We start from the raw sequence: 17837 nt of genomic DNA, 5'->3' as shown, positions 1-17837 counted from the left end.
TGCAGCACGTTTAGTTGCAGCGCAAAGGTAAAGGTTTAGGGAACAAAGGAACATAAATCACTCTGGGAACTTGACCACTCACCCTTAAACAACACAATACCTGTCTAGACATTTCTGAAACTTAAACTGTTTTGGAAAGATGTCATTAGTAAAAAAAAGTATTTTAACATAAACTTCTTCTCTTGGCTCAAATTTGTAGTTTATATAAGTACCTCGTGGTTTGATTTGTTTTGTACACGACTTTACATGATCAAAATTAAATAAGTAAATTGTGTCTTTTATAGTTTATGCGGTGGTTTGTAACCATGTGAGAAGAGTCTCGATGCATTGGAGAACATTTTTTTTATTTCATTTTAGTTACTTTAATTCGTGGATATAGAAGAATGTTTCAAAAAGGTAGAACTTTTTAACAAAACAGTGTACAATGTAAGCCAAATCTTATACCTCAGCTATGGGGCATCTTTGACTAATGAATCAAAATATTATCAAAGTTGCTACTAAAATTATTAGATGAATGCAGTGGAGTAAAACTGACTGACTGATTTCACAATTATTTTTTTTTACATATATATATATATATTTATTTATTTATTGCGAAAACTGTAAGAATTTACAGGATGCATGGTACATGTCAGAAAAATAAGATACAAACTCACAAATTCAGTTCATTGAACATACAAAACTTAAATATTTTACAATACACTTCCTGATAGTTTGCATCATATCCAGTGCTATTTTCTCCATCTTACCACCCCCCACCCACAACCTCTCCCCACCCACACCAATACATGTACATCCATATACAAAAAACCAACACGGTAACAAAACACATCAAGACAACAAATAACACAAACACATAGAAAGAAAGAAAAAAAAAGAAAAAAAAAAAAAAAAGAGCTGCTATCAGATCATATTAGTGGTTGAGCTAGTTCATTCTGATACAGTTCAGAAATGGACCCCATACCTTCAGAAACCTGTGGCTTAATCTAGATCAGGGGTCGGCAACCCAAGATGTTGAAAGAGCCATATTGGACCAAAAACACAAAAAACAAATATGTCTGGAGCTGCAAAAAATGAAAAGTCTTGTATCAGCCTTAGAATGAAGACAACACATGCTGCATGTTTCTATATTAATTATAACTGGGGGAAGATTTTTTTTTTCATTATGCACTTTGAGAAAAAAGACGAAATGTCGAGAAAAAAGTCAAAATGTTGAGAAAAAATCGAAATGTCGAGGAAATAGTCAAAACTTTGTGAAAAAAGTCAAAATTTCAAGAAAAAAGTCGAAATGTCGAGAAAAAAGTCGAAATATTGAGAAAAAAGTCAAAATGTCGTGAAAAAAGTCAAAGTTTCGAGATTAAAAAGGAAAGGAAAAAGGAAGAAAAAAAGAGAAAAAAGAAAAAAAAAGAAGAAAAAAATTTGAAAAAAGGAAAAAAAGAATAAAAAAATAAAAAAAAGGTCAAACATTTTTGAAAAAGCTCCAGGGAGCCACTAGGGCGGCGATAAAGAGCCGCATGCGGCTCTAGAGCCGCGGGTTGCTGACCCCTGATCTAGATCCAAAGAAACAATGTTGTGTTTTTTCCAAATGTATAATGGAGATCATTTCATTAAGCCATTTCTTGAAACAAGGAGGTGAAGGTGTTTTCCAGTCCAATAAGATTATTTTCTTAGCCACAACCATTCTGAGCATCAGCGTCTGTTGTTCCTCAATAGTGTAATCCAAGAAGGTTATGAACATCCAAAGAGAGCTAGTTTAGGGTCCAGGGGAAAGTCCTTTGAGTAAACTTTTGAAAACCAATCATAGATGCTTAACCAGAAACCATTAAGGATTAGGATTTCACAAATGTTTAATACAGCTTTATAACTACCCAGGTGGCTCTAGTGTGCAGTATATACATGCAGTCCTTCATTACGTGGCCGCTCAGATTCAAAAAAGGCCTTTTGGTATTGTCAGTGAGCAGAACTGTTGGAGTCCTGCAGTTCTCTGCAGGTCTCCAACAGCTTTACACATCTTGGTCTGAGAGCAAAAGGTCGCTGTCCGTCCCCGTTGCCACAGAGCTGATACCACGGCTCCAGATGGGGGTGTATTGAACCAGCAACCCTGAGGTCACGAGGTCAGAGAGGAGAGAACAGGGGTCAGTCTTTAAGGACTCCTTATGGAGTTCGTCTTTCTTCCACCGGACGTGTGGCTTGCTAATTGAAGGCCCACCTCCCCAAATCCCAAGTGTGAAGTGCTTGACGCCTTAAATGACTGCTGGCGTGAGCTGGAAGAAGAGAAGTGAGCTGTAGACACTGAAAAGGAGTAGTGTGTAATTATCGTGCTGGTGTTGCTGAGCCTTTTTTTTTTAAATGTGTAATTCTATAGTGGTTATCACCCTGATTTATAGATTACTTTTACCCAATAAAGTGTAAATGGAGCTCAGTACAGAAATATAAGGTTATCATTGTAATATTTTAACTCTACTTTTCATTCGTTGAAGTTCTACCATAGAATATATAAAAATAGCCAGATTAAGACCAATGTTGTTTATTCAAAACTACTTTTATAACTGTCAAACAATGTTATTGCACTTATATCTATATACGTTTTATCTATCCAGTCACAGAAATGAAGCCAAATAATGTCATTTTTTCTGGTAAAATTGTTTCTGTCCATAAATATCTAGATAATAAGTGTGCAAGACTTAAGATTGTGTTTTATGTGAACAATGAAGAGATGAGAGACGGAGAGATGTTGAAAAGGCGTGTGGAGTTGGCTGGGAACCTCATCGACGAGCTTTCCCCACAACCCTTTACCCCGGCTCCGCCTCTCCTGACACACAAACAACCTTTGTTGCTGCTCTCCCTCATCAATTCCAGTTTGCAAAAAATCGTACGTTTTTTTGTTTGTTTTTGGGTCTTAGCTGCGCCTTTCTCTTTCTTTGCTCTTAATACTACGATACAATAAGCAGGAATGTCAGGCATGTGTCCACACCCCCAGAAATACACACACACATGGGATACACCATCTCTCCCTGATAGACAAGTCAAATCTATTGTTTGCGTCTCCCTAATAATTGTCATATATAATACAGAATCATTATTGTTCCCTTTATAAAGTAATTTTTTTTAACTGACAGCTGTAGTCAGATGTCTAAACCTTTATCAGTTATGTAGTGATCATGAAAATAAACCATATTTCTCATACATGTTTTCTTTTCTTTCACTCAAAGATGAGCATCATGGTGTGAAACTAGTTATACTTTGAGCAATATTGAGATACTTGGTGGAAAGTCACTAAAAAGTCACTGAAAAGGGCTGCTCTCATAAGAATAGATGGAGAGAGAATAGAGATCAAGGTGGAATCAGTTGTAGAAATCACACATGAGTTTCCTTTCAAAACAAACTTATTTATAACTGCCTGTGATATGACTATAATAAATATAGTAAATATTATAACAAATAATGGTATAATGATGGATATCAAAAATGAAATGAATATAGGTTCCTGCTTGTTTTTGTAATTCCCGTTTCTATTTGTAACCTTCTTTAAACATACAACATATTGACATATTTTGCTATAAATTATAGTATTATTTTGTATTTATTTCTAATCCCTTTTTTTTTATCTAATCCTGTCACAAAAAAATAGTTCATTAAAAAAAAAATGTATGTTTAGGTATTTTACGACCTACCATCATATTTATGCATCAGCAAAGATTACTTTTGAAATCAGTGAACGTTATTCCTCCAGGTAACAGCCAGTGACACATTTCAGGAACTGGAGTTCATGTACTCATGTGTGGTGCATCGGCTCTTTGTAAAAGCGCGATTATTTCATTATAAAAGCTGCAGTTACTTGATGCAGCTGTATCCGTTTCTGAGCATGATGAAAAGTGTGTGCATCCTGCAGCTTTAGGTTGGGCTCCTCACGTATATTGGCTTCTCAGATTTGAGCCAGTTGGACCAACGGCCAACAGGGAAGTTGCTGTTTTCAAGCTGCACCAATTTCTGCTGGAGGTGTGAGGGCTGGGTGACAGGTAACCATGTGAAAACTGATGCAGGCTGCATAAGAAACTATATACATGTGTATGCTTTGTTTTTCATCTTTTGAGTAAGCAATGACATTTGAAATTCAGATCTTCATCTTATGTAATAAGCTTTGTTTTGTTTACATTTATTTCAGTGAAGCAGTTCTCCTACAATCGTCCATATGAATATGTTTTGGATAAGTTACACAATTAACAAAAATATAAATTATTATTATTTCTAATAATAATAATTGATGATAATAATAATAATAAGTCACAAAAGAAAAACTGCATTGCAACGATGTTCTTGTTAATGTTTTATGAATTGAAATGTTCTGCTCACCAGTTGCAGTGCTGCATAGTTCCAGCAGGGGGCGCTCTAAACTGAAGCTGCAGCTGCAGAGCAGTGAGTTGAGAGCATCTTTTTTACATTTGGAAGCTGTCAGTAGAGGAGAGAACCCCCCAGTGAGACTACAGTACCTTTCCACAGGTGCAGAAGTCTCATTGGGCTACAGAAATTGCTGGGTTGGCGTGATTGTGTCAAAACGTTGTGCAATAACATATTAAGTTCATGGTAACAACAAATATGTAAAGACCAGTTTCATTATAAAATAATAATTCAAATAAAATGGAATTATTATTTTGTATGAATTATTATTTTTTAATTATTCTGTTGAACTTCAAAAGCAATCTCTGCTTTTCATTGGTCAATTTTCAGTAGTTGGTTTTTGTTTTACTTATGTCAGTTTGAGGTCATTTCAGTGAACGATTGTGGTTCATTCATAAAGATTATTTCTTTAATAGAAGGGTACCAACATATTTATCTACACATGGCCTTCTTAATACAAGCCGTAGTATATTTCCAGGCATGGAACCAGTACTATGAGTGGGGGGTCAATGTCATGCCCAGGGGCATTTTGACACATGACAGGGCTGGGAATCGATCCAGCAACCTTCTGGTTTGAGCCAAATTACACTGCGGGGGAGATGTTGCAAAGAAATGTGTGCATGTGGAATCCTAAAAGAGCAAATAGCTTCAGGTGTCAAATTCAAAGGAGTTAAAAAATACAGTATTCTATTCTTGAAATTAAATTTTGAACATTTAGTTCATAAAAAGAAATGGTGTATTTTTCACTGCAGTATGGGGAAATTCTGTAGAAAAGAAAAAAGAAAAACCTGTAAATGTTTATTATTTTGCTTAGTGATTTTCATGCTTAAAATTGACCGAAATAAAGATTAACTAACTAACCAACTCTGGAATAATGATTCAGCTGCTGCCTTACTGTCACCCTCTTATGCCCTCTTATTCATGTTCCTTAATGTCTGTATATTGTGCTCATTTCGTGGGACAACAAGGTAACGTTATTTATTTCCAACACTTAGGCAGATACGTCTATCAGCGCGGAGGTTGTGCCTCATTTAAATATACGGTGTCCTGACAGCATTATAATTGCTGGCTGTGTTTTTCTTGCGCTGCTGCGGTGCATTAACATGTGAAAGCCCTGAGTTCCTGTGAACTTATTTGACCTCTGACCTCTCCTCTGAGTCTCACAGAGAACAAATAGCTGCAGCTGGGATGAGGTTTACCAGTCCATTCTCACCCACAGACTCCAGACTGGGACGTGTCTGCTCACAAGCAGCGCTGAATGAGTAAGAATAAGTGATTATTAAAAGTAGTTCTGACTTGTTTTGACTATTTAATGAAGTCATTAGACAAATATGATGCCCTTCATACTAGTTCAGCATAGCTTAGCCACAGGCACAGAGCACAAATTAAAGTTTAAACACTTGAAGGGCAGATACTTTCAACTGCATTTGAGTTGGGCACAGAAAAAGAGACGGTGCCCTGCAGAGGGAGCTATGTTGAAGTTAACAGACCAGGTATACATTGTAAAAAATCTAAAGCAGGTAAAGTTCATTCATATGATCCCAGTAGACTCAGCAATGTTGAAACCAGGGCTCTCTGGGCGCCATACCATCAATTCCAGTTCCGCTCTCTCTTTTTTTAATGCTGAAAATAGTTCTTAGTTAAGCTTGGCTCTCCTGCTGCAGGCTGGTGGTAGTGCATGATGGACCCACTTCTGGTCCCACTTCTCCAGACGGTGGATAGATGTACCCAGTACTCGAGTTGTAAAAAAAAATCAGGGGGGATGGTGGATTTTATCATGTGGGGACAGATAATTTGTGCTGATTACAAATAATATAATATATTACAAATAATAGCAGTGACCAAAACACCTGCAGAAATACTGCAGGAATGACATAGCAGCAGTTAAATGCAGCCTTCTGTAAGCTTTAAATATCCACTGGGCTTACATCAAATACATCAAAACACAACAATAAAAAACAGTTTTCTGAACTTATCAATATGCCTTTGTCCTTCACAGGATAAGTAAAATGGATCACTGCAAAAACTCATAATCTTAACAAGAATATTTGTCTTATTTCTAGTTAAAATGTCTCATTTTAGTAAAAAAAATCTCATTACACTTAAAACAAGACTCATCACTGGAAAAAACAACAATTTTCACCTGTTTCAAGTAGATTTTCACTTAAAATAAGTAGAAAAATCTGCTAGTGGAACAAGATTTTTTTGCTTGTAATAAGAAGATAAATCTTGTCCCACTGGCAGATTTTCCTACTTATTTCAAGTGAAAATGTACTTGAAATAAGTAGGAAATGGTCAAATAAGTTATTTTTCTGGTGTTGTTTTTCTGGTGATGACTCTAAATGTTGAAATAGCAGTAAAACCACATTCATTGATGAAATCACATAAGAGATGGAAAGGGGGGATGGCAGTTTTACAGGGGGGATGATTTGGACCGTTTTTATTTCAGGGGGGGATGCCATCCCCCCTCATCCCCCCTCAACTCCAGTACTGGATAGATGTACCTGTAGATAGATGTACCTCGGTCCTGCTGGTTTCTGCTGGTTCTGAGCTGATATCTCAGAATACATTTATTCTGACTGAATACATTAAAGGGAAAATTTAAAAATCACTCGCAATCCTGTATATAAATCGAGAAATGTATTGAATTCCAAGGCCTTGCATTTGATCTACCACTCATTGATTGTTCCCTATTTATCTTACTGTGTGGAATTGTGGGGATCCACCTTTAAAACCACCTTAAATTCAATAATAAAACTTCAAAAACGAGCCATACGTATCATCAATAAGGCTGATTACTACACTCACACAGATCCACTTTTTCTAAATTCTCATGTTATGAACTTTTATGATTTGTTTTATTATAAAATCATGCAAATTATGTTCAGAGCAAAATCAAAAATGTTCCCTGACTCAATACAGAGGTTTTTTTCAATTCAGGAGATTCGTTATAATCTTAGAAGTGTCTGCAATTTCACTGTACAAAAAGCTAAAAAAGGTATGAAAAGGAGACGTGTCTCCATTACTGGAGTTACATTCTGGAATGATGCCAACATACATTTAAAAACATGTCATTCTCTTTTGGTTTTTAAGAAAATGGTTTGTAAAGATATTTTTGAAGCTTATAAGTGCAAATGACTATCTGTAAATGTTTCTTTGCTTTTCTGTTGTTTCTTTGCTTTTCTGTTGTTTCTTTGCCTTCTGTTGTTTCTTTGCTTTTCTATTCTCTTTTTGCTTTTCTGGAGGTCGGTAACAACAAAAAGAAAGTTGGTAATATATGGTAGGATAGGCTTTTATAAGCAGTTTGCTTCAGCCTATGCCTTTTCAGTCATTGTTCAACACATGATTATTGGTTTTGTGTGAAATGTTAATGCTGTGCACAATGTTTTTTGGTGTTGTGTTGTTTTTTGTGTTTTTTGTGCTGAATAAACTTCATTCATATCACTACTGGACAAATTCATTATGCTTTTAAAAAGCAAAATGAAAGCATAATGTCTTTCATGTGCTGCACTGTTTTCTTGAATATTATGTCTACTGTCCTCAGTTATCCATTTCTTTGTGCATCTTTAAAAGAGTTTGAACAGCACGTCTTGACTAGCCCTTTTGCTTTAAAAAACGTTGCCTGTGAGACGTTGAAGTTGCAGCCTTGTTGCCTTGTTGCTGTGCTCCGTCTTTTAGGAGTACGGCCTGTGACATGAGCAGCAGCAGATACTGGCTGCTCCTAACACTGTTCAGCCTCCACAACAGCTGTTTCTGTCAGTTATTGACTATGTTTCAACCTACACATGACATGAGTAACTGCTTAATCATACTCCTGACTATGACTTTGTAGGGATTTGTGCAGGTGTACCTAGACTAAACCTGGTCTACCTTCTATTTTCAGGACAAAGGAGTGGTTACAGCAATGATCAATCCAAGAGTTTTCTTCTGTTTGCTCACTTTGGATAATGTGAATTGATTAAAAATGACTGAAAAGTTTGGTTGTCTGTGATGTCCATGTTCTTTTATAGGGGAATAAAGTGAGCCTTGAACCTCTGAAAACCTACACAAGAGGCAGACGTGGGATCAAAGTTATAACATTTACTTATAAAAGTGGTTTGTGAGAGTTTGTAAAAAAAAAAAATGACATTAGACACAAGTACTGACAAGAAGATACAAATGTTAATGTAAAATATTTTCAAGAAGTGTTTCTGCTAACTAGAACACGATCGTACAAGCATCATAGATTTCCCTTGAAATCACTACATTTCACTCAGTTTGTCTGTGTCACAGGACGTTTTCCAACATAGACACAACATAATTTCTCCAGAAATGTTTAGAGATTTAGGACTTTGTCTGCAGTTGCTGTTCACACTGGCCCTTCCCGGGCAGGCGACTGTTCTCACAACAAAAGATGCTCTGAACTGAGCAAACAGGAGTCAGATGAGGCTCCTTAGTAACTGCTTTTGTCTTGGTGTCAATAATGTTTGTATCTGAATGTACAGCATCTGCAGAACTGATGACCAAGTGGAACGTTCAGCTGAAAGTACCAGCTGCTAACAGAACCTATTATTCTCTCGCTGCAGACGCTCTGGAGATTGCTGCTCTACTCACACATGGTGTTGCTCCCTGATTTATTTATTTTCCAGTGTAGCGTGCTGAATAATCCAGAAGCTGAGAACAAATGTTTCTGGACCTCTGAAATATGTCTAGATAGTTTCATGTCTAAGATGTGGTGCAGACTGATGTTTTCATCCTCTTTGATTTGGGGCAACTGAAAACCATTTTAACACAACATCTATGTATATGAGAGAAAGTCGTGCAGTTGACCCAGCAGTATTGTCTCTTTGTCTTATGGACAGTTTTTCCTCAGCTAAACCCTACACGTTGGGACTCTAAGTGTGACAATAAAGATTTGCGACTGTTGTGCTGCCTAGTGCTCTGAAACTGAATGTCACTGGGTGAGAATGAGTAAAAACACAGGTCTTCCCCACCTGTTTGTCAGTTGACAGAACATCTACGTTGGTAATATGCAACGATATTCTTAGTATGACATAAATACTGTACGTACGTGTGTATGTTTTTTATTGAGAGCTTCAAGAATCATTCTCACGTTGTTCATCCATAATTGCTTCTTTCACGTAATGCTAAAGATTCAGTTGCATATTGACAACTGAAGGTAATTATTTTTATATAAATAATACACAATGTAGTTTATAGAAGCTCATATATAGTTATTGTTTTACCTTGTACATTTTCATAGTTTGGATTTTTCCCAATGTTGCAGTTTTACTTGAGATATATTTAACTTATAAACGAAAGTTATACTGTATATACAATTATTGTTGTATCGTTTTTACTCTGGATTAATTAACTTCAACGTTTCCCTTATTTTTGGGCCTCTGGAGTGACAACATGTTTTATGCAGACGTTCATATATGCAGCAGTGCTGCTCTGCATCAATACAGTAAGAGGTTTTGTATGTATATATGTATATGTATACGGTATATATATATATATATATATATATATATATATATATATATATATATATATATATATATATATATATATATATATATATATATATATATATATTTAAAATAATTTCACTGGTCTTAATCATTTGATTGGTCTTGATCTTGGCGTCTAGGAGGGTTGGCCTCAGTTTTGACCCAGACCAACAATTTCCTAATAGCGACTGTTTCGACAAAGTTTTGAACTTAAGATATATTTATAATGTCGAAGTAGTGTATCTCAAAATAATAAATGTATGATTAATTCAACTTCACACACAGTATCGTAACCTGCTTTGTAGAAGACATAAAAACATAAAAGCCATAATGGTTGGAATATATTTAATTGCACTTTGTTGCATTGATCTAAAATCCATCTAAATAGACACGGCTCAATTCTGACAAATTCTGTGTGCAAAAACAAAAATATGTGTAGCACCTGAATGAAAGTGTAAGATTTAAAAAATAATATATATATACATTATTTTTTTTTGTAAGGAAAGTCATACAATTTCAGGCTAAAATATTTTTGTCTAGGATAGTTTTACTGCAGTTAAATGCCAAGGAAGGTCAAATATGACCTTAACAGTATAGTAAGGGTTAACTTACGATCCTGGACACGGATGGAAATGCATCCTTATATCTCTTTATTATTTGCTCACCTGGATCCTTATCAATACTTCATACCTCAACGTCATCACTTTTTGCTATTATGACTCTCATTTTAGCACTGCTGTGTACAGTAGCTTTACCTATTTCTTAGTACATTGAAACTTTGCATATCCTCCCTAAGCTTTTGTCACGTATGAGGCGGTCAGATTGGATGATTGTTACGTGTTTAAACTATGAAGACTGAAGGTGCAGTTAAATAAAAAATCACATTACCTGCTATATTGTTCCCTTATAGTCCCATACATGACATATTGTGTGGAAGTGTGGGGAAACACCTATAAAACCAATCTCATGCCCATATTTTTACTACAAAAAACAATAGTACGTATAATTATGGGTGCAGAGTATCTGGCGCCAACCAATGCTTTATTTATTCATTTAAATACATTAAAATTCTGGGATCTAGTTAACCTTCAAACCTTATTGTTTATATATAAAGCACATCATAATCTCCTCCCAAGATGTTCTTAGAGGCCGTTCCAAATCCACCAGAGTAAATATGAACTAAGGCACAGGTATGTTTAAGAAGGCATGGGGAAGAACCAAAAGTAAAGAAAACTGTGTTTCCGTGAAAGGTGTGAAATTGTGGAATTGCTGTGATAAGGATTTAAGAATGTGTACCTCAATTTATGTTTTCAAAACATGTTTAAATATAAAACGATAAACAGTTATAAAGAAATCTGTTAATTATGGTATAGCCTATTATAGATTAACATGAAAATAGCACCACTATATACCCCTTTTTGCATTATTGGTATTACTATTTTTATATAACATAATGCAATGACAGTTTCTCTTTGTTTTCTTTTTATATATTTAGTTTCTTATTTGTGTATTATCATCCACCGGATGCCATATTGTGTGAATGATACACACTGCACAGGATAGGCGATAATAAGCCCTTGGCTTCAGCCTACTCCTTTTTCGGACATTTCTATTTACCTTTTATTTTATTTGTGAAATGAACATGTAAATGTCTCAATGTATTCTGTCCGAAATAAACCATTCATTCATTCAAAGCATGTTCACTCACATGAAAATACACCTCTGCTCAAAAACTCCCACAAATGTGGCGGGCAGACACATTCCTGCACAGAGAGACCTACCCAGCCAGATCTCAGACAACCAAATGACATGATGGCACACACTTTCTCACAGCACCACCCAGACACACACACACACACACACACACACACACACACACACACACACACACACACACACACACACACACACACACACACACACACACACACACACACACGGTGTGACGCAGACAATTTGAAGGGCCTCATCTCGCCTGCCTTTCTTCCCCTGTCTGCTCCGTCTGACCAGCCTCTTTATGTGTGTGATTAAGCAGTCAGACCCTGCCGTCCCTCACGTCCCTGCAGACCCTCCCATGACATGCTCACGGCTGATTTCTAGCCATGTTTTGTGCTTGTGTCTTCAACTGGATAGATTTGGTTTTTTTCTTTTCTTATCACCATCTATAAGATATTGTTTTCCCGTCGAGCACGCCACCCCTCTTTGAGCAGTCTAAGAGAGTTGAGGGATAATTCGTAAAAATGTTCAATAGCACCCACTAGACGGTTTTTGTGGAAAAGCAGTGTGTGAATGACTTTTTAGGCGGGGATGACATTTCAGGACATTTACATTTGTAGGGGGAGGTTCGGTTGAGCTTTCCCATGCATGATCTGAATCATGTGGTACAATGAGACAAAAATGAGAAGTACAGACGTTCTGTTGTTGAACTTGTGCATTTACAGTAGTACAGGACTGTCTCAGAAAATTAGAATATTGTGATAAAGTTCTTTATTTTCTGTAATGCAATTAAAAAAACAAAAATGTCATACATTCTGGATTCATTACAAATCAACTGAAATATTGCAAGCCTTTTATTATTTTAATATTGCTGATTATGGTTTACAGTTTAAGATTAAGATTCCCAGAATATTCTAATTTTTTGAGATAGGATATTTGAGTTTTCTTAAACTGTAAGCCATGATCAGCAATATTAAAATAATAAAAGGCTTGCAATATTTCAGTTGATTTGTAATGAATCCAGAATGTATGACATTTTTGCATTACAGAAAATAAAGGACTTTATCACAATATTCAAATTTTCTGAGACAGTCCTGTGTGTATTGTTTTATGTGTTTGTTTGTGTTTTTAGAAATGAGTTGCACAGTTAATGCATGTACGCCTGTCTGGACACACGCAAGAGCAGTTGTTCACGGTCCAGTGCAAACCACGACACACTTAGTCGTCCTGTTTGGCCGTCCGTCGTAACCTTCTCCCCGACCCCTCCTGGCTGAGCCCCGACCTCTGAACTCTCATCAAAACAGAGGCTGAGAGGTTAAACTCAGCCAACCAGCAGATCAACAACCCCGTTATCCAACCCTGCAGGACCCACCTCTGCTCTGGAGTTCAGCAATCAAACCTGTTCCTAATGGCTTTTAACTAACTTATTGTTTTAAGACGTATATTTAAGTATTTATTTAATTAACAGGCTAAAATGCTCTAAAAACTCAAAAGAAAATGTGATTAAATAAAATCAGGCTGTGAAAGATCAACACTTATGAAGGATTTGATATACAGGACTGTCTCAGAAAATTAGAATATTGTGGTAAAGTTCTTTATTTTCTGTAATGCAATTAAAAAACAAAAATGTCATACATTCTGGATTCATTACAAATCAACTGAAATATTGCAAGCCTTTTATTATTTTAATATTGCTGATTATGGCTTACAGTTTAAGATTAAGATTCCCAGAATATTCTAATTTATGATTTGAGTTTTCTGTAAGCCATAATCAGCAATATTAAAATAATAAAAGGCTTGCAATATTTCAGTTGATTTGCAATGAATCCAGAATGTGACATTTTTGTTTTTGTAATTGCATTACAGAAAATCACAATATTCTAATTTTCTGAGACAGTCCTGTATAATGTAAATTGTTTTCCTTATTTTTGTTGCTGCAAAACAATATTTCAATGTATTTTGAAGTAGTTTTCACTTTCTGTGAGTGTTTCCTTGTTAATATTGTACTTTTAACTAGTAGTGTATACCCTTTGCCTTAAAAACCAAGTGGATATCTCCATGAATCAGTACATCTCGACCGCTTGATTGCCATGAGACGAGGCCGAGAGTGTTTAGTTAAACGTCTGCGTCACATTTTGCCCTTGGACTTGTCATTTAAACATGATTTTGAGTGCAGGAATTTTAATTAGATTTACACACTTGCTTGTGTTGTTCTTACTTTTGACTTGTCCAAGTGCTCCTGCTGCTCATTGTCAGTTTTGACAGGAATTAGAGGTATTAAATCAGAAGGGTGTGTCGGTAAATATAAAACAACCAGCAGAATTTCACAGGTGTCTTTATGATAAAATCCCAGCGGCCTGCCAGGAAGCACCGCAACAATCACAGGGATCAAAGGTCAAACATCTTTGGATTTAAAGGAACATCCAGGGTCAGAGCAACCTCCTCCCTTCACTCTTACACACTTACACAGACGCACACGCTGAAATGTGTGGAGAGAGGTCATGAATTAGGAGGAAGTGACCTTTGTCTGTCTGCCCCAGGGTCAGAGCTGCTGGCCTTATACTTTATTTCTGACCTCAGACAAACTGGGAACCTCCATTAAAGCCATATTGAACGACTTATTTTTTCTTTTTTAGTTGTCCTGATACAAAGTGGGTAGTGTAGTGCTGTATTTGTCTAGATATAATGTCTTTATTTGTGGAGAACTTTGCTGCACTGAAAAAACTCAAAGTCTTAACAAGAATATTTGTCTTATTTCTAGTTAAAATGTCTCATTTTTAGTCAAAAAAATCTCATTACCCTTAAAAGAAGACTCATCACTGGAAAAAAACTAAAATTTTCACGTGTTTCAAGTAGATTTTCGCTTAAAATAAGTAGAAAAATCTGCTAGTGGAACAATATATTTTAGCTTGTAATGAGAAGATAAATCTTGTCCCACTGGCAGATTTTTCTACTTATTTCAAATGAAAATTTACTTGAAACAGGTGAAAATTGTCAAATAACAAGTTATTTTTCTGGTAATGACTCTTGTTTTAAGTGTAATGAGATTTTTTTTTACTAAAAATGAGACATTTTAACTAGAAATAAGACAAATATTCCTGGTAAGATTTTGAGTTTTTGCAGTGTAATTACAAAGTGATGGGGGTTTTAAGCTATTTAAGGTAAAAAAGAAAATCTTTATGACCAGATAATCCAGGTTGAAACCACCAATCTGTTTTGAGCTATTTTGTGTTTATAACATGCCCTTTGAGTGAAAAGACATTCCAAGATATTCAAGGTTTATTTCACTATAGTATGGCTTCTTTTTTTTCTGTAGGCATAACTACGAGGTATTTTTGAACAATTTTCTCTGTATCTCTACCCAAATGGCACTTAATAAGTTTGAGATCTTAACAGCATTTTCTGATTTCTTTTTTTTCTTTTTCTTTTGACCTACAGTTTTCTGATTTTTTTTGTTTTTGTTAATGGTCTGCAGCCTCAGTAAAAACCGTCTGACGACCTGAAATACATTTTTATCAGCCTGTTGCTTTTTTAATTGTCATTCGTATAGTCTTTTAAAGAAGGAAATGACACTATCTGCTTTTATGGAGGTGATCACACTTGCAGAAAAATGAATTCATCAATTGCATTTGATCGGCGGCACCTTTTTCAACAAGATGAAATTAATGTTTTAGAAGCGCGGTGCTACACTGGTGTGTGTGTGCAGAGAGCAGGCGGTGTAGAAGTACCTGGATGGTGTTTAAACTCTAGGAATACATTTCTAGCTTCCCACTGTCGATTGTGCCCAAGCACCAACCATCTAACTTCAGAGCAGAAATTAACATATTTACAGCCCAGTTGAAAAAATGTTTTGGTCTCAATCCTTTGATTCAACATCGATGAAAACTCTGAGAGAGGTGAAAGCAATACATTTATTTCTAATATGATGGTCTGCTGTCTAAATCTGTTTATATCATCATCCCTACATGTAGTACACCAACTAACCATTGTGTCTGTGTCTCTCCTTTCTCTGTTCTTCATTCTTTCTGTCCGTCCTCTCTTTTCCTGCTCCGTCCAGCTGGTCTTTAGTCCTCCCTTATGATCCAGGTCCACGTCAGGGTTTCTTTTCCACGTTTCTTTCCCATTTTCATTGCTTTTGTGATACAGTAACATATGACAGTGTAAACGGCTGCAGACTGCTTCGTGCACACAGTTTGCAATTTCACAATGTTCTTATGCATTTAGTCTTCTGTGTGTGGTCATTTTATTTTTTGTACTTTCCAGTGGTCGATTTTATTTAAAAAGAAAAGTTGTACCAATTAAACATAGTCATCAGTTAAGCACTAGTGGTACAATTATTTCCTTTGGCTGCCCATTTTTTTCCTCTGTCAATGATCTGTTCCTGTAATCAGGTTTCAATTTTTTTCTTTTTCGTTTGTAAGGAGACCTATCTCTTGTTCAAGAGAGACCAGTAGACGAAAAACATTCACAAATGGACGAATAGTCTGAGAAAAGGTTGATGACAGACTAGAATACATTGTGTGCAAGAAACACTAACATTAGTTCTGCCAACAATTGTGTGTACATGAGGAATAACTAAAGTTAAGTGTTGCCTGAACTGTGAAGCTTCAGCTGCAGAGTTTAAGAATAACGAGAGAACTCAAATTCTTTTAACTCTGGATTGAACATCAACATTTTAAATGAAAAATCAACTGTAATTTTAAAAACCCAAACATTTATTTTTATTGCTTCTTATTAATTTAAACATGAGTGCACATTGATGCCAACTCCACTGAGGGTTCAAATAAATGTTATTAAGATGCGCTTCTGTAGTAGTTAATAGACTTCTCTTCAGAGGGCAAAAAACTGAGTAACAGATTAATTGACCAGCCAAAAATGTCTAAATGTGAAGTGGTGCATTTTTATTTTTTCCCCTCTTCTTGACAACTAGGGAACTACTTTGAGAAATGATTCCCACATTTAGTTTCTACTTGTACTTGATGATGCGTATGCCAGTCTCAGGTCAGTCCCATACAAATCTCCGTCAGACAGACGGCATGTAGACACACTTTAAGTCAGACAAGATTCCTCCAGAGACGTTTTGTCTTAATCACCTCAACATGCAGATGAGGATTTGCCGTTGAACTTGAACCCAGTTCCCTCACGCTGCCTGATTTCACGGCTGCAGCGTGGAGCCCCTCCACCACCAACCCCCGTCTTTGTGGAGCTGTCTTCTTTGACTTTCTGCATCCTCCGTCTGGCCCTCTGCGACCTCTCCATCTCTGCCCCCTCCCCTCCCGCGTAGCCATTCTTCCCTGCAGGACTGGGGGGTTCCAGGAGACGGCCTGCAGTACAGACTGCTAATCAGGTCCTCGCTGGCACTTCCCACGATTTTATTCCCAGACACGGGCTTTTGTTTTGCCATTGATTCCATCGTAATCAGACGGTTCCCGTAACTTTACTGCTGTCTGGGGGCCAGACCTGCAGCGCAGAGCTCACCTTTCATTCAGAATCTGTAGCCTCATTCAAGTCAGCATCTGCCCTGCACAAGCTTAGGTTTACCACCACTATAGTGGCACTTGCACTCCTGGTAATGTTGAGTTTTCACTAATAGATTTTGCCCTCTTTTCATACACAGAGCCCCTAATATATAACCACTAATGCTTGATACATAAGAATTGCATTAAACGTGTAAACAAATGAATGAAATGAGAAATGTTATTTATCATCTTTCATACTGATGATAGAAAATCAAACTAGATTAGGCCTTAGTCTCAACATGGTCTTTAATAAAATGGTTTGTAAAAAGCAGGTGTCAAGTAACGAAGTACAAAATTGATCATTACCTTACTTAAGTAGAAATTTTGGTTATCTATACTTCACTGGAGTAATTATTTTTCAGACGACTTTTTACTTTTACTCCTTACATTTTCACGCAATTATCTGTACTTTTTACTCCTTACATTTTAAAAACAGCTTCATTTCGGCCTTTAAATAAAAACTATCCAGTTAAATTGCTCCATCCGGATAGAGTGAATTTGGTTGTGGTTGTTTCAGATGTTCTTGTCCAGTTTTGTTCTTACATCCGTTCCCTCAGATTCCTGCAACTAAACTTGGATGTACATTCCAATAAAGGTTAGGATAAATGATAACATGCCTCTGAAGTTTGACTTTTTGCACCATTACAATACTTATAGGCAACTAGTCATCATATCTGCTGCTCTCTGAAACACATGTTAATGCTCAATAGTA

Source organism: Cololabis saira, chromosome 15, assembly GCF_033807715.1.
Source record: "Cololabis saira isolate AMF1-May2022 chromosome 15, fColSai1.1, whole genome shotgun sequence".
In the NCBI taxonomy this organism is placed as follows: domain Eukaryota; kingdom Metazoa; phylum Chordata; class Actinopteri; order Beloniformes; family Belonidae; genus Cololabis; species Cololabis saira.
The sequence above is the reverse complement of the archived record's forward strand: the minus strand, read 5'-3'. Positions refer to the sequence as shown.